The 22,332-nt window shown below is 39.0% G+C and overlaps 1 non-coding gene across 1 annotated transcript; it reads right to left on the bottom strand.

The window, feature by feature from the left end:
• Positions 1–21,872: 21,872 nt before the first annotated feature.
• LOC130958954 (small nucleolar RNA R71) lies at positions 21,873–21,980 on the bottom strand. Its single transcript, XR_009078053.1, has one exon. It is a non-coding gene; the product is annotated as a small nucleolar RNA R71 (small nucleolar RNA).
• Between the last annotated feature and the right edge of the window lie 352 nt (positions 21,981–22,332).

The following is a 22,332-nucleotide window of genomic DNA, read 5'->3' as shown; positions in this document are numbered from 1 at the left end:
TTAAGAAGGATTGGATGAAAGTAGTAGGAAAGCAGAGATTCAACAAGCACAAGCACCTCCATACACTTGTCTGAAATTCTCACCAATGATTTACATAAGTATTTCTATCTTTATTTTCTGTTTATTTATTATTATTATTCTAAAACTCCATAACCTTTTATTATCCGCCTAACTAAGATTTACAAGATGACCATAGCTTGCTTCATACCAACAATCTCCGTGGGATCGACCCTTACTCACGTAAGGTATTACTTGGACGACCTAGTGCACTTGCTGGTTAGTTGTGCGGAGTTGTGACAAAGTGTGATTCACGTTTGAGAGCGCTACCAAGTTTTTGGCGCCATTGTTGATGATCATAATTTCGTGCACCAATTATGCTCTTCTCTTGATTCCTTGTTTTCTTGAATTGCTTCTTGCCATGATTTGAAGACATTGAAGGTGAGTTGTTCATCATGTATCCTTAAGATTAGCTCTCCCCGTTCAACATCTATAAGTGCCCTAGCAGTGGCTAAGAATGGCCTCCCAAAGATGATTGGATGGAGATGACTTTCTTCCATCTCTAGGATAACAATGTCTGTGGGGAGATAGTAGCTCCCAACCTTCACTAGCACATTTTCAACTACTCCTATTGCCTGTTTTTGAGTTTTGTCAGCCAATCTGATAATTACATCAGTAGGAGTTAGTTCATTGATTTGGAGCTTCTTCATGTGGGAGAGGGGCATTAAGTTGATGCTTGCTCCTAAGTCACAAAGCCCTTTGTCAATTTTTGTTTCGCGTATAGCACAAGGGATGTGGAAGCTCCATGGGTCTTTTCTTTTTATAGGTAGCTGTGGTTGAATGAGAGCACTGCACTCCTTGTTCATCAGTATTGTTTGCCCACTGATGCGGTAAAAATTGGTGAATTAAAAATTATTAAAATATATGCGTTGCAAGTATAGTTCTTAACTTACCAGAATTCCACTTATCAATTTAGAAAGGTGTCACAGAAATTTAAATTTTAAATACTGGGAGTATGAATCCCAGGTCGTCTCCTAACGAGTTGCAGAAAAGTGTGCTATTTTATTAATCGGATGTTTTCAAAAAGGGTTGAATTGAGTAAACAGGAAATAAAGTTGGAGAATTTGAATAATGTAAATAAAAGCCTTGATTGGGAGTTGATTAGTTGGAAGTCCCGCTATTGTTGGATTACTCTCTAGATTAATTGATAATTAAAGGTTATCCTGTTTAGTTATCTCTTACTAGGTAAGGGAAAGTTAAACAAGTTGGGATGCTATGCCCATTCACAAGTTGCAACCCACTTAATTAAAAGGGATTGGTGTTAGTGACTAGAGGGCAAGCCAACAATAACCCAATTACAATCTTTCTTTTAAGCCTTCCAACTCAATTGGTTCCTTTCAATCAACTCCCCATCAAGTTACGGAACTACTCGCTCATTGTGAATGTAAAATTCATAACATACGAAAAGGAATTAAAGAAAGACATTGTAAATAAAATCAAAATAATCAAATAAAAATAAAAGTAATCCTTGTATTAAATAAATCCCAATAATATTCCAATGGTAAAATTAACAAAGCAAAGGACATGGAAGAGTAAAGCCAAGTAAAGAAAACGAACTAGAATGACGAAGTCTTGATGAGGTAATAACTCTTCTCAATATCCCAATGCAAAAAGTGATAGAAAAATAAAATCCTAAAAACTATCAATGTGTAGAGAAAAAAACCTAGACGAGGAGTAAAAACTAGATCTAAAACTAAAACTGTGTAGAATGAATTGTTGTCACTGGTTTCTGCATGTTCTCTGGCTCTAGTCTGCTGTTTTGGGCCGAGAACTGGGTCAAAATAGGGCCAAAAATCGCCTCCAGCGGAATCTCCAGATTATGCGGATCGCGCACGTCACGCGATCTCGTCGTCCATGCGGACGCGTCATTTGCGTTTTTTCCTGCCACACGTTCGCGTCGTCCACGCCTCCGCGTCACTTGTGCTTTTCATTCCGCGCGGTCGCGTGAGCCATTGATGAGCGGATAATTTATACGCTTTTTGGCATTGTTTTTATATAGTTTTTAGTAAGTTTGAGCTACTTTTAGGGATGTTTTCCTTAGTTTTTATGTTAAATTCACATTTCTGGACTTTACTATGAGTTTGTGTGTTTTTCTGTGATTTCAGGTAAATTCTGACTGAAATTGAGGGATTTGAGCAAAACTCTGAAAAAGGCTGACAAAAGGACTGCTGATGCTGTTGGATTCTGACCTCCCTGCACTCGAAATGGATTTTCTGGAGCTACAGAACTCTAAATGGCGCGCTCTCAACGGCGTTGGAAAGTAGACATCCAGGGCTTTCCAGCAATATATAATAGTCCATACTTTATTCGAAGAATGACGACGCAACTTGGCGTTGAACGCCAAGTACACGCTCCTTTCTGGAGTTAAACGCCAGAAAAACGTCATTATCCGGAGTTGAACGCCCAAAACACATCATAACTCGAAATTCAACTCCAAGAGAAGCCTCAGCTCGTGGATAGATCAAGCTCAGCCCAAGCATACACCAAGTGGGCCCCGGAAGTGGATTTATGCATCAATTACTTACTCATGTAAACCCTAGGAGCTAGTTTATTATAAATAGGATGAATTATTGATGTATTAGACATCTTTGGTCTCAGTTTTGTTTTATTCTTAATCCTAAGAGACTATTGATCACGTTTTGGGGGGGCTGGCCTCTCGGCCATGCCTGGACCTCTTTCACTTATGTATTTTCAACGGTGGAGTTTCTGCACACCATAGATTAAGGGTGTGGAGCTCTGCTGTACCTCAAAGATTAATGAAGTTCTATTTTATCTTATTCAATTCTCTATCTTATTCTTATTCCAAGATATTCATTCGTACTCAAGAACATGATGAATGATGATGAGTTAGATAACCCTCATTATTATTCTCACCTATGAACACGCGTGATTGACAACCACTTCCGTTCTGCATGCAACAAGGCTTGAATGTGTATCTCTTAGATTCCCCAACAGAATCTTCGTGGTATAAGTTAGATAGATGGCGGCATTCATGAGGATCCGGAAAGTCTAAACCTTGTCTATGGTATTCCGAGTAGGATTCTAGGATTGAGTGACTGTGACGAGCTTCAAACCTGTAACCTGCTGGGCGTTAGTGACAGACGCAAAAGAGGGATTCTATTCCAGTAGGGGAGGGAACCAACCGGTGATTGGCCGTACTGTGACAGAGTGCGTGAGCATTAGCTTTCACTGCGAGGATGGGATGTAGCCACTGACAACGGTGATGCCCTATATACAGCTTGCCATGGAAAGGAGTAAGAAGGATTGAGTAGAAGCAGTAGGAAGGCAGGCGTCCGAGAGCTCTACAGCATCTCCATTCCGCTTATCTGAAATTCCTACCAATGAATCTGCATAAGTATTTCTATCCTTTTTATTTTCTTTTATTTTATATTCGAAAACCATAACTATTTTAATCTGCCTAACTGAGATCTGCAAGGTGACCATAGCTTGCTTCATACCAACAATCTCTGTGGATTCGACCCTTACTCACGTAAGGTTATTACTTGGACGACCCAGTACACTTGCTGGTTAGTTGAACGGAGTTGTGCTTTCACTCAGTGCCAATTTCTAAAATCCAATTACAATGAATCAAATCAAAGAACATGTGATCACAATTTCGTCCACCAAGTTTTTGGCGTCGTTGCCGGGGATTGTTCGAGTATGGACAACTGACGCTTCATCTTGTTGCTCAGATTAGGTAATTTTCTTTTTCAAAAATCTTTTTCAAAATTTTTCTTTTATTTTTCGTTTTTCAAAACTTTATTTTCGAAAATAATTAATAAAAATCCAAAAAAAATTAGAAAATAATAAAAATCAAAAATATTTTGTGTTTCTTGTTTGAGTCTTGAGTAAATTTTTAAGTTTGGTGTCAATTGCATGCTTTAAAAATTTTTTCTTGCATTTTTCGAAAATCCCATGCATTCATAGTGTTCTTCATGATCTTCAAGTTGTTCTTGATAAGTCTTCTTGTTTGATCTTGATGTTTTCTTGTTTTGTGTCTTTTCTTGTTTTTCATGTGCATTTTTGCATTCATATTTTTCATGCATTAAAAATTTCTAAGTTTGGTGTCTTGCATGTTTTCTTTGCATCAAAAATTTTTTCAAAATTATGTTCTTGATGTTCATCATGATCTTCAAAGTGTTCTTGGTGTTCATCTTGACATTCATAGCATTCTTGCATGCATTCATGGTTTTGATCTAAAAATTTCATGCATAAAGTATTTTTGTTGTTTTTCTCTCTCATAGTTAAAAATTCAAAAAAATCAAAAAAATATCTTTTCCTAATTTCTCTCCAAATTTTCGAAATTTTGGGTTGACTTGGTCAAAAATTTTCAAAATTAGTTGTTTCTTACAAGTCAAGTCAAAATTTCAATTTTAAAAATCTTATCTTTTCAAAATCTTTTTCAAAAATCATATCTTTTTCATTTTTTTTCTATTTTTTCGAAAATTTCAAAAATCTTTTTCAAATTATTTTCAAAATCTTTTTCTTATCTTTATATGTAATTTTCGAAAATTCACTAATAATTAATGTGATTGGTTCAAAAATTTGAAGTTTGTTACTTTCTTGTTAAGAAAGGTTCAATCTTTAAGTTCTAGAATCTTATCTTGTAGTTTCTTGTTAGTGAAGTAAATAATTTCAAAATTTTTAAATTAAATCTTTTTATCTTGTATTTTATCTTTTTCAAAATTTGATTTCAAAATATCTTATCTAACTTACTATCTTCTTATCTTTTTCAAATTTGATTTCAAATCTTTTTCAATTAACTAACTAACTTTTTGTTTGTTTCTTATCTTTTTCAAAACCACTTAACTACTTTTCCCTCTTCTATTTTCGAAAATATCTCTCTCTTTTTCAAAAATTCTTTTTAATTAATTAATTGTTTCATGTTTTAATTTTAATTACACTTTATCTCTAATTTTCGAAAATCACTAACCTCTTTTAAAAATTATTTTCGAATTCTCTCTTCTCTTTTCTTCTTCTAGTTAATTATTTAATTATTAACACTTCTCTTCACCTCCCTTCATCTAAGAATCCGAATTCTTCTTCATTCTTCTACCCCCTTCTTTTTCTACTAACATAAAGGAATCTCTATACTGTGACATAGAGGATTCCTTTTTCTTTTCTTGTTTTCTTCTCTTTCATATGAGCAGGAACAAGGATAAAGGCACTCTTGTTGAAATTGATCCAGAACCTGAAAGGACTCTGAAGAGAAGATTAAGAGAAGCTAAATTACAACAATCCAAAAACATCTTTAAGAGAAACAACCTTTCAGAAATTTTCGAACAGGAGAAGGACATGGCAGACGAAAATAATAATAATAATGCAAGGAGAATACTTGGTGACTTCACAAAGCCAACATCCAAGTTTGATGGAAGAAGCATCTCCATTCCTGCCATTGGAGCCAATAACTTTGAGCTTAAGCCTCAACTAGTTGCTTTAATGCAACAAAACTGCAAGTTTTATGGTCTTCCATCTGAAGATCCTTATCAGTTTTTAACTGAGTTCTTGCAGATCTGTGAGACTGTAAAGACGAATGGAGTTAATCCTGAAGTCTACAGACTCATGCTTTTCCCTTTTGCTGTAAGAAACAGAGCTAGAATATGGTTGGATTCATAACCCAAGGATAGCCTGGACTCATGGGATAAGCTGGTCACTGCATTCTTAGATAAGTTCTTTCCTCCTCAAAAGCTGAGCAAGCTGAGAGTGGATGTTCAAACCTTCAAACAAAAAGATGGTGAATCCCTCTATGAAGCTTGGGAAAGATACAAGCAGCTGACCAAAAGATGTCCATCTGACATGTTTTCAGAATGGACCATATTAGATATATTCTATTATGGTCTCTCTGAATTTTTGAAAATGTCATTGGACCATTCTGCAGGTGGATCTATTCACCTGAAGAAAACGCCTGAAGAGGCTCAAGAACTCATTGACATGGTTGCAAACAACCAGTTCATGTATACTTCTGAGAGGAATTCTGTGAACAATGGGGTACCTCAGAAGAAAGGAGTTCTTGAAATTGATGCTCTGAATGCCATATTGGCTCAGAACAAAGTACTGACTCAACAGGTCAACATGATCTCTCAAAATCTGAATGGATTGCAACATGCATCCAACAGTACTAGAGAGGCAGCTTCTGAAGAAGCTTATGATCCTGAAAACCCTGCCATGGCAGAGGTTAATTACTTAGGTGAACCTTATGGAAACACCTATAACTCATCATGGAGAAATCATCCAAATTTCTCCTGAAAGGATCAACAAAAACCTCAACAAGGTTTTAACAATGGTGGACGCAATAGGCTGAACAATAGTAAGCCATATCCATCATCTCCTCAGCAACAGACAGAGAACTCTGAACAAAATAATTCTAATTTAGCCAATATAGTCTCTGATCTGTCAAAGGCCACTTTCAGTTTCATGAATGAAACCAGATCTTCCATTAGAAATCTGGAAGCACAAGTGGGCCAGCTGAGTAAGAAAGTCATTGAAACTCCTCCCAGTACTCTCCCAAGCAATACAGAAGAAAATCCAAAAGGAGAGTGCAAGGCCATTGACATAGTCAAAATGGCCGAATGCACTAGGGAGGAGAAGGACGAAAATCCTAGTGAGGAAGACCTCCTGGGACGTCCCTCAAGCAAGAAGGAGTTTCCTATTAAGGATCCTGAGGAATCTGAGGCTCATCTAGAGACCATAGAGATTCCATTAAATCTCCTTCTGCCATTCATGAGCTCTGAAAAATATTCATCCTCTGAAGAGGATGAAGATGTGATTGGAGAGCAAGCTGCTCTATATTTAGGAGCTATCATGAAGCTGAATGCCAAACTGTTTGGTAATGAGACTTGGGAAAGTGAACCTCCCTTGCTCATTAGTGAACTAGATACTTGGATTCAGAGAACTCTACCTCAAAAGAGACAAGATCCTGGCAAGTTCTTAATACCTTGCACCATTGGCACCATGAGCTTTGAAAAAGCTCTATGTGATCTGGGGTCAGGGATAAATCTGATGCCACTCACTGTAATGGAGAAGCTGGGGATCATTGAGGTACAACCAGCCTTGTTCTCACTACAACTGGCAGACAAGTCAATGAGACAAGCCTATGGATTGGTAGAGGACGTGCTAGTAAAGGTTGAAGGCCTTTACATCCCTACTGATTTCATAATCCTAGACACTAGGAAGGAAGATGATGAATGCATCATCCTAGGAAGACCTTTCCTAGCCACAGCAGAAGCTGTGATAGATGTCAACAGAGGTGAGTTAGTCCTTCAATTGAATGGGGACTACCTTGTGTTTAAGGCACATGGCCATCCCTCTGTGACAAAAGAGAGTAAGCATGAAGAGCTTCTCTCAGTTCAGAGTCAAGAAGAGCCTCCACAGTCAAACTCTAAGTTTGGTGTTGTGAGGCCACAACCAAACTCTAAGTTTGGTGTTCAAACCCCATATCCAAACTCTAAGTTTGGTGTTGGGAATACCACACTTAAATTGACCTGATCACTTTGTGGTTCCATGAGAACCACTGTCAAGCTATTGACATTAAAGAAGCGCTTGTTGGGAGGCAACCCAATTTTATTTATCTAATTTTATTTTGTTTTGGTATTATTTTTGTGTTGAATTAGGTACATGATCATGAGGAGTCACGAAAAAATCAAAAAAATTAAAAACAGAGTCAAAAACAGAAGAAAAAAATTTTTCACCCTGGAGGACGCACGGGCTGGCGTTCAACGCCCAGAAGGTGCATCTGGCCGGCGTTCAACGCCAGAACAGAGCACCATTCTGGCGCTGAACGCCCAAAACAAGCAACAACCTGGCGTTAAACGCCAGGATGGTGCACAGAGAGGACAAACTGGCGCTGAACGCCAGGAACAAGCATGAAACTGGCGTTCAACGCCAGAAACATGCATTACATGGGCGTTGAACGCCCAGAACATGCACCAATGGGCGTTTGAACGCCAGAATGATGCATGAAGGCATTTTACATGCCTATTTGGTGCAGGGATGGAATTCCTTGCCACCTCAGGATCTGTGAACCCCACAGGATCACCTCAGGATATGTGAACCTCACAGGATCCCTACCTACCTCGCCCTATCTCTCTATATTCATGGTCATCCCTTCTGTTTTTCATTCACCACCCACATTTACCCACTCTTCCCCATACACCCCACCTACCTTTATAATTCAAAATTCTCCTTCCCACCCAATCCCACCCATATAACCGAATCCATCTTCTTCTTCTACTCTTCTTTTCTTTTTTGCTCGAGGGCGAGCAATATTTTAAGTTTGGTGTGGTAAAAGCATAGCTTTTTGCTTTTCCATTACCATTAATGGCACCTAAAGCCAGAGAAACCTCAAAGGGAAGACAAAAAGCTTCCACCTCTGAGTCATGGGAGATGGAAAGATTAAAAATATAAGCCGTCATAGCTCAGGGGTAGAACATGTGGCTGCAAATCAAGAGATCCCTGAGATACCTCAGGGGATAAGTTGTCCTCCACACAAATATTGGAAGCAACTAAGGGTGGAACATCATGAGCACTCCATCATTCTCCAAGAAATAAGAGAAGATCAAAGAGCAATGAGGGAGGAGCAACAAAGGCAAGGAAGGGACATAGAAGAGTTGAAGAACATCATTGGTCCTTCAAGAAGAAGACGCCACTAGAGGTGGATTCATTCCTTGTTCTTTATTTCTTTCTGTTTCGGTTTTTAATTATGGTGTTTATCTATGTTTTGTGTCTTTATTTCATGATCATTAGTATGTAACCATGCCTTAAAGCTATAAATAAATTCCATTAATCCTTCACCTCTCTTAAAAGAGAAATGTTTTAATTCAAAAGAACAAGAAATACATAATTTTCGAAATTATTATTGAATTTAGTTTAATTATATTGATGTGGTGACAATGCTTTTGTTTTCTGAATGAATGAATGAACAGTGCATATGTCTTTGGATCTTGTTGTTTATGAGTGTTTAAAATTGTTGGTTCTTGAAAGAATGATGAACAAAGAGAAATGTTATTGATGATCTGAAAAACATCATGAAATTGATTCTTGAAGCAAGAAAAAGCAGCAAAAAAAAAATGGCGAAAATTTTAAAGCAAGGATCCAAGGCTTTGAGCATCACTGGATAGGAGGGCCCAAGGAAAATAAATCCAGGCCTAAGCGGCTAAATCAAGCTGTCCCTAACCATGTGCTTGTGTCATGAAGGTCCAAGTGAAAAGCTTGAGACTGAATGGTTAAAGTCGTGATCTAAAGCTAAAGAGTGTGCTTAAGAGCTCTGTACACCACTAACTGGGGACTTTAGCAAAGCTAAGTCACAATTTGAAAAGGTTCACCCAGTTATGTGTCTGTGGCATTTGTGTATCCGGTGGTAATACTGGAAGACAAAGTGCTTAGGGCCACAGCCAAGACTCATAAGTAGCTGTGTTCAAGAATCAACATGCTTAACTAAGAAAGTCAATAACACTATCCCAAATTCTAAGTTCCCCCAGAGACGCCAATACCTCTAAACTACAAAGGAAAAAGTGAGATGCCAAAACTGTTCAGAAGCAAAAAGCTACAAGTCCCGCTCATGTAATTAAATTAATATTCATTGATATTTTGGACTTTATAGTATATTCTCTTCTTTTTATCCTATCTGATTTTCAGTTGCTTGGGGACAAGCAACAATTTAAGTTTGGTGTTGTGATGAGCGGATAATTTATACGCTTTTTGGCATTGTTTTTATATAGTTTTTAGTAAGTTTGAGCTACTTTTAGGGATGTTTTCCTTAGTTTTTATGTTAAATTCACATTTCTGGACTTTACTATGAGTTTGTGTGTTTTTCTGTGATTTCAGGTAAATTCTGACTGAAATTGAGGGATTTGAGCAAAACTCTGAAAAAGGCTGACAAAAGGACTGCTGATGCTGTTGGATTCTGACCTCCCTGCACTCGAAATGGATTTTCTGGAGCTACAGAACTCTAAATGGCGCGCTCTCAACGGCGTTGGAAAGTAGACATCCAGGGCTTTCCAGCAATATATAATAGTCCATACTTTATTCGAAGAATGACGACGCAACTTGGCGTTGAACGCCAAGTACACGCTCCTTTCTGGAGTTAAACGCCAGAAAAACGTCATTATCCGGAGTTGAACGCCCAAAACACATCATAACTCGAAATTCAACTCCAAGAGAAGCCTCAGCTCGTGGATAGATCAAGCTCAGCCCAAGCATACACCAAGTGGGCCCCGGAAGTGGATTTATGCATCAATTACTTACTCATGTAAACCCTAGGAGCTAGTTTATTATAAATAGGATGAATTATTGATGTATTAGACATCTTTGGTCTCAGTTTTGTTTTATTCTTAATCCTAAGAGACTATTGATCACGTTTTGGGGGGGCTGGCCTCTCGGCCATGCCTGGACCTCTTTCACTTATGTATTTTCAACGGTGGAGTTTCTGCACACCATAGATTAAGGGTGTGGAGCTCTGCTGTACCTCAAAGATTAATGAAGTTCTATTTTCTCTTATTCAATTCTCTATCTTATTCTTATTCCAAGATATTCATTCGTACTCAAGAACATGATGAATGATGATGAGTTAGATAACCCTCATTATTATTCTCACCTATGAACACGCGTGATTGACAACCACTTCCGTTCTGCATGCAACAAGGCTTGAATGTGTATCTCTTAGATTCCCCAACAGAATCTTCGTGGTATAAGTTAGATAGATGGCGGCATTCATGAGGATCCGGAAAGTCTAAACCTTGTTTATGGTATTCCGAGTAGGATTCTAGGATTGAGTGACTGTGACGAGCTTCAAACCTGTAACCTGCTGGGCGTTAGTGACAGACGCAAAAGAGGGATTCTATTCCAGTAGGGGAGGGAACCAATCGGTGATTGGCCGTACTGTGACAGAGTGCGTGAGCATTAGCTTTCACTGCGAGGATGGGATGTAGCCACTGACAACGGTGATGCCCTATATACAGCTTGCCATGGAAAGGAGTAAGAAGGATTGAGTAGAAGCAGTAGGAAGGCAGGCGTCCGAGAGCTCTACAGCATCTCCATTCCGCTTATCTGAAATTCCTACCAATGAATCTGCATAAGTATTTCTATCCTTTTTATTTTCTTTTATTTTATATTCGAAAACCATAACTATTTTAATCTGCCTAACTGAGATCTGCAAGGTGACCATAGCTTGCTTCATACCAACAATCTCTGTGGATTCGACCCTTACTCACGTAAGGTTATTACTTGGACGACCCAGTACACTTGCTGGTTAGTTGAACGGAGTTGTGCTTTCACTCAGTGCCAATTTCTAAAATCCAATTACAATGAATCAAATCAAAGAACATGTGATCACAATTTCGTCCACCAGCCATGCGGCCGCGTCACTGCGATTTCTCCTCTTTCGCACGAACGCATGAGCCATGCGGCTGCGTCACTTCTCGCTGGTTATCTCCTCAATTTCTTGTGTTCCTTCCATTTTTGCTAGCTTCCTTTCCAATCTCCAACTTATCCATGCCCTATAGAGCCTGAAACACTTAACACACAGATCACGGCATCGAATGGGATAAAGGAGAACTAAAACGCATAACTAAAAAGTCTCTAGGAAGCAGTTTTCAACCATGTAATAATTTCAGAAAGGAGATATAAATGCATGCTAAATTAATGAATAAGTGGGTAAGGATCATGATAAAACCACACAATTAAACACAATATAAACCATAAAATAGTGGTTTATCAACCTCTCCACACTTAAACATTAGCATGTCCTCATGCTTAATTGAAGGAGATAAGATAAATAAATATGAACATGTAGAAACTCATGCAATGCAATGCAATCTATATATATGAATGCAACTATATGATTCTTGCCCACTTGATCAAAGTAAATAAGCTCTTCAAAACAATTACAAATCAAATTCCACTAATTCTATCATTATACAGTAAGACAGATAAAAGTGCAAGAAGATAGCTCATGAAAGCAGGGAACATGGAAATTCAAGCATAGAACCCTCACTGATGATGTATGTACGCTCTAATCTCTCTAGTGTATAGGGTGATCACTCTATCCTTCTCTAATTATGCTCTCTAACTTTTGTTTTTCTCCTAACCAATCAACAACTGTTAATATGCCAATGCAAACATCATGAGGTCTTTTTAAGGTTGTAATGGGGCCAAGATAAGGATAGGGATATATATATATGGTTAAGTGAGCTTATAAATTGAATCTTTAATTAACCTAGCTTTAACCCAACCTATATATTTTATATAACTTTGGAATTTATACCTAGCTACCCAGAATTCTCTTTTACACTCCATACTCATGTATCAATTTTATCATATGTGCATTGATCTTTGAATTTTTATTTTTTATTTTTTATTTTTTTTATAGACATAAAATAAACATAGCTTATCACTGCACATAGATTTTTAATTCTTATAGTTTCACATGAGTAGGTATCCAAATTCCCATTGTATTATCATGACACATTCCCTTAATAACTTTTGTTCCCACAAATTCCCATACTTAACTAGCATACACAATTCTATCTTAAGCTAACCAAAGATTCAATTTGGGATATACAATTGTTTTTCCGCTTAAGGTTAGTAATGTGGTAAAATATAGAACAAATGGGATTTAAAGGCTCAAAGTGGTTAACAAAGGTAATTAAAAAGGGTAGGCTTAATTTGGGTAAGTGAGTTTAAACAAATAATGGTCTCAATCACATGCAAGCATATAAACATAATAAATATTGGACATATAGGATGAAACAAAATATAGATTACAATCATAGAGAAGTAAACCCACAAGAATAAAATAATTATGGTTAAATAATGTAACCATGCATAAAGGCTTAAATTTTTACAGGTTGTGTGTTTATTAGCTCAAAAATCATGTTCCAAATACAACTTCAAGCAATTTCAACATAAGAGTTTTGATTAAAATTAGTGAAATTATGTTCCAAAGATAGCTTTTCAGAAGAAACTTATTGTCTTTTCAATCAAGTAGAACATGCATGCAACTAACCTATTACTATGCAATTTATTCTATTCTATAAAAGAAAGAAAATCTAACTAAAATATTCTAATTTATTGGTGCTAGGGAAGAGAAATTACCTCCGGAAGTCAGGTACTGATCGACCTCCCCACACTTAAGGATTTACACCGTCCTCGGTGCCATCAGTTAGGAACAAGGGTGGGCTGGTGGCAGTGTCTCCACAGTCGGGGCCATCATGGCTCCCTGTGTTGCTGAAGAAAGTGGAGTCTGGGGTGTCTGAGTCTCTGCAATCTCCTCTAAGCAACTCCCTGAGGTGTTTGAATCGGCGTTGATTGCGGCGCTCTCGGAACTTTGCTTTCTTTTCATGTTGGTCCAACCGCTTCAGTATCTGATACAGCAGTTGACTAGTAGATGGTGGAGAAGGTGTGGCATCCTCTGTGGACTGGCTGGTAGTGGCAAGTTGTGGCCTGAGATATCTCCCGTTAGGGACATACTGATCATCCCGTGGAAGAATGGCTTTGGTGTCTCCAGCTCTGTAGGACACTCCGGCTGCTGAGATAAGATCAGAGACCAATGCGGGGAAAGGTAGGTTGCCCGCGATCTACACATGTTCCATAGCATTCCGGATATGTCGCGGTAAATTGAGAGGCTGGTCGGTGAGGATGCACCATAGTAGAACGGCCATGTCTGTGGTGAAGGAGGACTCATGAGTACTCGGGAAGACGTAATGGGACATAATCTGTGCCCATACGTGAGCCTCTAAGGTAAGTGCAGAAGCCGAGATTCCCTTAGGACGGGAACGATGGTATCCGAAGATCCATTTGCTGCCAGGGCGAGCAATAACTCTGAGAACAGTGTCCCAGTCAAAAGTGTATGCCTGGCGCTTGGTTGCGGCTTTCTGAAAAGCGTCCAACCCTTCTGGAGCAGGTGGGAGATCTAAGGCTTGCTGGATGGCCTCTTCTGTAATGGGGACTTGCTTCTGGCATCAATAGACGGACTGGAGAGTCGGCAGGTGAAAGTTGGAGTAGAACTCAACAACCCAAGAAAGATTAACCTGTCGTGGCTGTCTATGTAAAAATCCCCAATGTCTTTGTGCAATTTGTGGCTCAACAAATTCAGCGATACGAGGCGGAAGGATAAGAAGGTGTTCATTGTTGTAATTTCGAGCTGCCAGAATAGGAAACATCTGCTCACAGTAGCGATTTGGGAATCGTGCAGTGTCCTTGGCTGGGAAGGCTCTCTCTTTTTCATCAACCTTGATAATCCTTTTAATTCTTTTTGTTGAGGGCTTAACTGCAGTTGAAGAAGGCTCTGCCACTAATGCTCTCTTCGTACCTTTTCTTGCTGTGGGTTTAGGGATAGCCTTCTCTTTGCCTTTCTTGGTGGCCATTCTGATAAAGGGAAGAGAAAGTAAATTAAATCCAAAGAATTAAAGCAAGGAAGGAGATGGAGTGAGTAATAAACAGTGCACGGTAAAGATGAATGAAATAAACACATGGTCATGACAACATGTGAAAGATCATTAAAGGAAATAGGATAGGTGCATAAAAGGGTAAGTAGATGCAAGATGATTATTGGCATGCCGGCAAGGGAATGAGTAGCATAGATCAAGCATCACTTTGTAACAAACTAACATGTTTGTATTGGCAATTAAATTTAATTAATAAAATAGTAAAGGAAATTTGTGAAAAACATGCTTTGAATAGTAGGAAGTATAAAAGAGAAGTGCATAATGCCATATGGGCTTTTTCACAAACACATAGCATGCATGGTAAATAAGGTATAGAAAGTATTAAAGTAAACATGCAAGAAACCATTTAAAGAAAATAATATATAATTGCCAAATAATTTGCAACAATCCACAAGCATATAATGAGGAATAATGACTCAAATAAATTTCTAGCACCATGTAAAAAGGAAAGAAGAAGAAGGAAAATATGGATAAAGAATAGAAAAATAAAAGAAAAGAAAATAACATATAAAATAAGAAGAATGATAGAAAAGGAAGGAGGGAAGAAGAAAATAAAACCTTGTTAATGGAGGTGATAGAGAGAGAGAGTAAAAGGTGAGATAGAAGGAAGAAGGGAAAAGGAAGAAATAAAGAGGGAAAAGAAAAATTAGAATTTGGAGAAGAGAAAGATAAGATATTTTGGCAATTTAGGTTGAGCTGTGCGGCGCAAGCGACGCGGCCGCGTGGGGCACGCGTTCGTGTGATTGCGATTTAGTTCAGTTGACGCGGTCGCGTGACCCATATTGTGCTTCTGGCGCGAGGGCAGCCTCGCGCCTGCACAACTCTCTGTTCAAATTGATATATTTGCCAAATTTGGAGTGACGCGATCGCGTGGGGCATGCGATCGCGTGAGTGGGCTTCAGAAGGGATAACGCGGACACGTCAGCGACACGGTCGCGTGATAGGGATGGTGCGTCCAGCACCAATCCAGCACCACTCTCGCGCAATATTTCTTTGTGCACCCCTTTTACGTCAGAAATCAGGGCACGCGGCCACGTGGGGCATGCGGTCGCATGGGAGGCCAGGTATCCCATGTGACGCGGACGCGTTAGCGACATGGCCGCGTGGGACAATTTGTGCCATTGGCACGCCTCCAGCCATGCTCCAGCGAAATTCTCTGTTCGTTTTTTATTTTCTCACCTCTCCTTGCGACGCGGACGCGTCGCTGATGCAGACGCGTCGTGTGGCCCCTTTTTTTTTGTATGCAGATGTAGATGCATGAAAGTACTGAGAAAGAGAAGAGTTATTAGATGGAAAAACTAAGAAGAAAAGAACGATCATACCATGGTAGGTTATCTCCCATCTAGCACTTTGCTTTAACGTCCGTAAGTTGGATGCTCCACTAGCTCAATCTTCAAGCATGTGGGGATCTTCCAAGAGAAAGATCTCAAGCTCTTTAGTTTTCTTCATCTTCTCGCCATGGTACAGCTTCAGACGTTGTCCATTAACTTTGATAAGTTCAGAGTGTGAAGGATGGCTGAGGTGATAAACTCCGTATGGTTCGGCCTTCTCTACTCTGTATGGACCTTCCCATCTTGACCTTAACTTGCCTGGCATGAGCCTCAGTCGAGATTTGTAAAGGAGGACTAAATCCCCAGGCTAGAACTCCTTTTTCTTGATGTGCTGATCATGTACAGCCTTCATCTTCTCCTTGTATATTCTTGAGTTCTCATAAGCTTCTAGGCGAAGGCTCTCCAGTTCTTGCAGTTGCAACTTCCTTTCAGCTCCAGCTTGCTCAATTCCCATGTTGCACTCCTTGACTGCCCAAAAGGCTATATCCTCTACTTCAACTAGGAGATGACAAGCTTTTCCATAAACTAAGCGGAAAGGGCTCATCCCAATGGGTGTTTTATATGCTGTCCTGTATACCCATAGTGCATCTTGTAGCCTAGTGCTCCAGTCTTTTCTATGAGGTTTGACTATCTTCTGCAAGTTACGCTTTATCTCTCTGTTTGACACCTTGGCTTGCCCATTGGTCTGAGGATGGTATGCTGTTGCAACCTTATGAATTATCCCATGCTTCTTCATTAATCCTGTTAGTCTCTTGTTACAGAAATGGGTGCCTTAATCGCTCACGATTTCTCGTGGTGATCCAAAGCGGCAAATAATATGGTTTCTCACAAAGGAAACAACCGTGTTAGCATCATCAGTGCGGGTAGGAATTGCTTCCACCCATTTGGAAACGTAATCCACAGCTAACAATATATAAAAATGACCATTAGAATTTGGAAACGGACGCATGAAGTCAATGCCCCAAACATAAAAAATTTCACAGAAAAGCATAATTTGTTGAGGCATCTCATCCCTCCTGGATATATTACCAAATTTTTGGCATGGAAGACAAGATTTACAAAACTCAGCAGCGTCTCTAAAAAGAGTAGGCCACCAGAATCCACAGTCTAAGATCTTTCTAGTTGTTCTTTGAGGGCCAAAATATCCTCCACTCTCAGACGAGTGACATGCCTCTAAAATGGACTGGAATTCTGATTGAGGCACACAACGTCTAATTACCTGATCAGCGCCACATCTCCACAAATATGGGTCATCCCATATATAATATTTAGACTCGCTTTTCAGCTTGTCTCTTTGATGCTTAGAAAAGTGTGGAGGAAATGTGCTGCTAACTAGATAATTAGCTATAGGTGCGTGCCAAGGTGCTACCTCAGATACTACTTGCAGGTTATCAAATGGAAAATTATCATCTATAGGAGTAGAATCATCTTTAATGTGCTCAAGGCGACTCAAGTGGTCTGCCACTAGATTCTGGTTACCACTCCTATCCTTTATTTCTAAATCAAATTCTTGTAATAGCAGTATCCAACGTATGAGCCTTGGTTTGGACTCCATTTTAGCTAATAGATACTTTAAAGCTGCATGGTCTGAATACACTACTACTCTAGTACCAAGTAAATAAGCTCGGAATTTATTCAGAGCAAAAACAATAGCAAGAAGCTCTTTTTTAGTAGTAGTATAATTGGACTGGGCAGCGTCTAAAGTCTTAGACGCATAAGCAATAACAAAAGGATCCTTACCTTCACGTTGAGCCAGCGCTACTCCTATTGCATGGTTGGAAGCATTGCACATGATTTCAAATGGCTGGCTCCAGTCTGGTCCTCGCACAATTGGAGCTTGAGTCAGGTTGGTCTTCAGCTTATCAAACACTTGTTTGCAATCCTCAATGAACTTGAATTCAATATCCTTCTGCAGTAATCTGGATAAGGGAAGTGCTACCTTACTAAAGTCCTTAATAAATCTCCTGTAAAAACCTCCATAGCCAAGGAACGAACGGACTTCCCTCACAGAAGAGGGGTAAGTGATGAGCGGATAATTTGTATGCTTTTTGGCATTGTTTTTAGTATGTTTTTGATATGATCTAGTTAGTTTTTAGTATATTTTTATTAGTTTTTAGTTAAAATTCACTTTTCTGGACTTTACTATGAGTTTGTGTGTTTTTCTGTGATTTCAGGTATTTTCTGGCTGAAATTGAGGGACCTGAGCAAAAATCTGATCCAGAGACCAAAAAGGACTGCAGATGCTGTTGGATTCTGACCTCCCTGCACTCGAAGCGGATTTTCTGGAGCTACAGAATCCCAATTGGCGCGCTCTCAACGGCGTTGGAAAGTAGACATCCTGGGCGTTCCAGCAATATATGATAGTCCATACTTTGCCCAAGATTTGATGGCCCAAACCGGCGTTCAAAGTCACCTCAAGAAATCCCAGCGTTAAACGCTGGAACTGGCACCCAAATGGGAGTTAAACGCCCAAACTGGCACCAAGGCTGGCGTTTAACTCCAAGAAGAGTCTCTACACGAAATTTGCTTCATTGCTCAGCCCAAGCACACACCAAGTGGGCCCGGAAGAGGATTTTTATGTCATTTACTCATTTCTGTACACCTTAGGCTACTAGTTTCTTATAAGTAGGACCTTTTACTATTGTATTAAAAATCTTTGGATTATTTTTGATCCTTTGATCATCTTTGGACATCTAGTTCTTAGATCATTTGGGAGGCTGGCCATTCGGCCATGCCTAGACCTTGTTCTTATGTATTTTCAACGGTGGAGTTTCTACACACCATAGATTAAGGTGTGGAGCTCTGCTGTACCTCGAGTATTAATGCAATTACTATTGTTCTTCCATTCAATTCCGCTTGTTCTTTTACCAAGATATCACTTGTTCTTCAACATGATGAAGGTGATGATTGACGCCCATCACCATTCTCACCTATGAACGAGGTGACTGACAACCATTCTTGTTCTACAAGCATCTGAGGCTTAGTGAATATCTCTTGGATTTCTGATTGCACGATGCATGGTTGATCGCCTGACAACCGAGTGCTCGCCTGACAAACGAGCCAGCCATTCCGTGAGATCAGAGTCTTCGTGGTATAGGCAAGAACTGATGGCAGCATTCAAGAGAATCCGGAAGGTCTAACCTTGTCTGTGGTATTCTGAGTAGGATTCAATGATTGAATGACTGTGACGTGCTTCAAACCTGTAACCTACTGGGCGTTAGTGACAGATGCAAAAGAGTTATTCTATTCCGGTAGGGGAGGGAACCAAACCGGTGATTGGCAGCACTGTGACAGAGTGTGTGCATTAGCTTTCACTGCGCGGATGGGAGGTAGCTGCTGACAACAGTGAAACCTTACACGAGCTTGCCATGGAAAGGAGTAAGAAAGGATTGGATGAAGACAGTGGGAAAGCAGAGAGACGGAAGGGAAGGCATCTTCATACACTTGTCTGAAGCTCTTACACCAATGATATACATAAGTATCACTATCTTTATCTTCTATGTTATTTTCGTTCATCACCATATACATCTGAGTCTGCCTGACTAAGATTTACAAGATGACCATAGCTTGCTTCAATGCTAACAATCTCCGTGGGATCGACCCTTACTCACGTAAGGTTTATTACTTGGACGACCCAGTGCACTTGCTGGTTAGTTGTGCGAAGTTGTGTAATGCCACGGTATTGAGCCACCAAGTTCTTGGAGCCATTACCGGGGATTATTTGAGTTGTGAAAAAGTATTGTTCACAATTTCGCGCACCAAGTTTTTGGCGCCGTTGCCGGGGATTGTTCAAGTTTTGAGCAAGCTTTTGGTAACATCAGTGCCAAGATCCGGCAACAACATCAAGTTTTTGGTGTTATTGCCCGGGATTGTTTAGGCTGGACAACTGACGGTTCATCTTGTTGCTTAGATTAGGTATTATTTTTTTTCGAAATTCTTGAAGGTGAATTCTAGAGTTTCATGATGATTTGTTGAAATCTGGCTGGCTGAGAAGCCATGTCTAATCTGATTGGACCGAGGTTTCAACTTATCACCACAAGAGCTTGTTGATTCTCATCAATTTTGCTCTTGGAGCAGTGGTCTGCTAAGATTTGGCTGACCTTTGGTCATGTCTAGTGTTTTGGACCGAAGATTTCTTTGAAAGCTTGGTTGGCTGTGAAGCCATGTCTAATTCCTGGACCGGAGTCTTAGACTAGCACTGCACTGATTCCTGGAATTCTCATTAAGAATTTTGATACCTTTTCCCATTTAATTTTCGAAAAAACACAAAAAAAAAAAATTTGCAAAATCATAAAAAAAAACCAAAAATATTTGATGTTTCTTGCTTAAGTTTAGTGTCTCATCCTAAGTTTGGTGTCAAATGCATGATTTTGTTATAATTTTCGAATCCATGCATATATTTCTTTGTTTTGATCTTTGAATTCTATTGACTTGAAGTATTCTGTGTGTCTCATATGCATCCTCATATTGTTAGTGTCAGTAGTATATAAACTGCTAAGTTTGGTGTCTTGCATGCATTGTTAATTGATTCATTTTGCATTTTGATTATTAAAAATCCAAAAATATTTTTAATTTGTGTCTTTTCAAGTCAATGATACAAAGAATCGAAGATTCAGAACATACTGCAGAGGAATTATACAGAAAAAGCTGAGCATTCAAAAATGCCCAGTGAAGAAGGCAGACTGGCGTTTAAACGCCAGCCAGGGTACCTGGTTGGGCGTTTAACGCCCAAAGAGGTAGCATTTTGGGCGTTAAACGCCAGAATGTATACCATTCTGGGCGTTTAACGCCAGGATGGTGCTAGGGGGAAGATTCTGTTTTCAAAATCAATTTTTTTTCAAGTTTTCAAAGTTTTTCAAAATCAAATGTTTTCAAAATCAATTTCTTTCCTTTTTCAAAGATACTTACTAACAATTAATGATTTGATTGAACATTTTTTGCCTTTTCTGAAGGTTTTATGTTTAAATCATATCTTTTCTTGTTAGGCAAGTCATTAATTTTTAAAAAATCATATCTTTTCAAATTGTTTTCAAATCATATCTTTTCAAATTGTTTTCAAATCATATCTTTTAAAATTGTTTTCAAATCATATCTTCTCAATCACATCTTTTTAAAACCATAACTTTTCAATTAAATCTTTTTAACCACATCTTTTTCAAAATAGTTTTCAATCAAATCTTTTTAATTTCTAATTTCAAAATCTTTTTCAAAAATCACTTGATTTCTTTTTCACTTTTAATTTTCGAAAGTTATCAATCAAATTTTCAAAATGTTTTCAAAATCTCTTAATTGAATTTTCGAAAATTCTCTTCCCTCCTTCCCACATCCTTTTATTTATGGAGTACCACTCTTTCTAAATGCACAATTCGAACCTTATCTAATTAAAGTTCGAATTCATCTTCTCCTTCTTCTTTCTATTTCTCTTTTCCTCTGACATTTCAAGGAATCTCTATACTGTGACATAGAGGATTCCACACTTTCTTTTTCTCTTCTCTTTCATATGAGCAGGAGCAGAGACAAAGGCATTCTTGTTGAGGCTGATCCTGAACCTGAAAGGACCTTGAAGAGAAAGCTAAGAGAAGCCAAAGCACAACTCTCTTTAGAGCACCTGACCGAATTCTTCAAGGAAGAAGAACAAATGGCAGCCGAAAACAATAACAATGCCAACAATGCAAGGAAGGTGCTTGGTGACTTTACTGCACCTACTCCTGATTTCTATGGGAGAAGCATCTCTATCCCTGCCATTGGAGCAAACAACTTTGAGCTTAAGCCTCAATTAGTTTCTCTAATGCAACAGAATTGCAAGTTCCATGGACTTCCAATGGAAGATCCTCATCAGTTCTTAGCCGAATTCTTGCAAATCTGTGACACAGTCAAGACTAATGGGGTTAACCCTGAGGTCTATAGACTGATGCTATTCCCTTTTGCTGTGAGAGACAGAGCTAGAATATGGTTGGACTCCCAACCTAAAGAAAGCCTGGACTCTTGGGAAAAGCTAGTCAATGCCTTCTTGGCAAAGTTCTTTCCACCACAAAGATGGAGTAAGCTTAGAGTGGAAGTCCAAACCTTCAGACAGAAGGATGGAGAATCCCTCTATGAAGCTTGGGAAAGATACAAACAATTAATCAGAAGATGTCCTTCAGACATGCTTTCTGAATGGAGCATCATAGGTATTTTCTATGATAGTCTCTCTGAACTATCCAAGATGTCTTTGGATAGCTCTGCTGGAGGATCTCTTCATCTGAAGAAGACGCCTACTGAAGCTCAAGAACTGATTGAAATGGTTGCAAATAACCAATTCATGTACACTTCTGAAAGAAATCCTGTGAACAATGGGACTAGTCAGAAGAAAGGAGTTCTTGAAATTGACACTCTGAATGCCATTTTGGCTCAGAACAAGATATTGACTCAACAAGTCAATTTGATTTCTCAAAGTCTGTCTGGAATGCAAAATGCACCAAACAGTACTAAGGAAGCTTCATCTGAGGAAGAAGCCTATGATC

This window comes from Arachis stenosperma, chromosome 10, assembly GCF_014773155.1.
Source record: "Arachis stenosperma cultivar V10309 chromosome 10, arast.V10309.gnm1.PFL2, whole genome shotgun sequence".
Lineage (NCBI taxonomy): Eukaryota > Viridiplantae > Streptophyta > Magnoliopsida > Fabales > Fabaceae > Arachis > Arachis stenosperma.
The sequence above is the reverse complement of the archived record's forward strand: the minus strand, read 5'-3'. Positions and strand labels throughout refer to the sequence as shown.